Here is a 1109-nt window from a genome sequence, read left to right on the forward strand (position 1 = left end):
CAGATCTGAAGCTCAGGGGGCGGTGACCTTAGGAGAAGAGAAGTGGGATGTGTAATGGCGAGGAAAAGGGTGGGGCCTTGAATTTATGATGAAGGGCAGGAGCTGAGCTTGAGACCTACTGCATTGGGAGGCTGTAAGCAAGGCTTGGAGCCTGGGACTCCCTAAAGAGAGTGCAGGTGGGGCCTAAGGCCCCCTGTGGCTTGGGGCTCCCGAACCGACTGTGGAGGACTCAAGGAAGGGAGGGGACTAGAATTCTTTAAAGAGAGAGTCTGTAACTCTATCAGTTGGGAGGGGTGCTGTTGGGAATCTTTAAATATTCAGGCTAGGGAAGGGGGGTCTGGTAACCTCTAGGGGCAGCGGTGGAGAGGGGTGTAAGGAGAACAGCTCTCTCGGAGCAACGTCTGTGGGTCAGGGACCGAGCCTGTGTCCTCTGAGGGCCAGAGGCTACAGCCTTCTGAGGAACAAGCTTTTGCTTGTTGGACCCGGAACCCGTGAGGCACAAGGCCTTGAGAGGAGGAAATCCTTTGGGAAGGTACAGAGTGGGCCTGGGGCCTCAGAGGGGCCAAACCTGGGGCCTACTGTAGGATTAGCACTCCCCCCCCCCGCCCCACCCGAATCCTGAGTCTCTCGCATGAAAAGTGGACAATTCTGGGGGCTTCCAGCGTTTACACCAGTCAGGGAGCAAATTCTGATCAAATTTCTACCACAACTGTGAACGAGGAGATGAGGCCTGTGCGTGACGGTCTAGTTTAGGGGACCCTGACCACTGCCTACGCATCCCTCCCAGCCGTGGGAGGGGTCCCAGCGTCTCCACTCTTCAGCTTCTCCTTCCCGAGTCGGTACCGGACTCCCGATTTCCCCTCCAGCCCTGAGAACCTCAGGCCCCAGCGCCCCCCGCCCGGCACCTGTCCCTCTAGCCCCTCCCCCGCCGCCTTCCGATTGGCCAAGAGGGTAGCGCCCCCTGGCGGCATCGGGCTCTGATTGGCGGGAAGTTAGCCGCCGCGGCTAGGACTGTGGAGAAAATGAGTCGGCCTCGGGCGGGGGCGGGGGCGGGGGCGGGGCCGCGCCGAGCCGGACCCGCTGGACAGACGGCCCGCCTGGAGCGGGAC

Source organism: Mirounga angustirostris, unplaced genomic scaffold, assembly GCF_029215605.1.
Source record: "Mirounga angustirostris isolate CCGP_5_RB_7025 unplaced genomic scaffold, mMirAng1.0.hap1 SCAF_16, whole genome shotgun sequence".
NCBI classification, from domain to species: Eukaryota; Metazoa; Chordata; class Mammalia; order Carnivora; family Phocidae; genus Mirounga; species Mirounga angustirostris.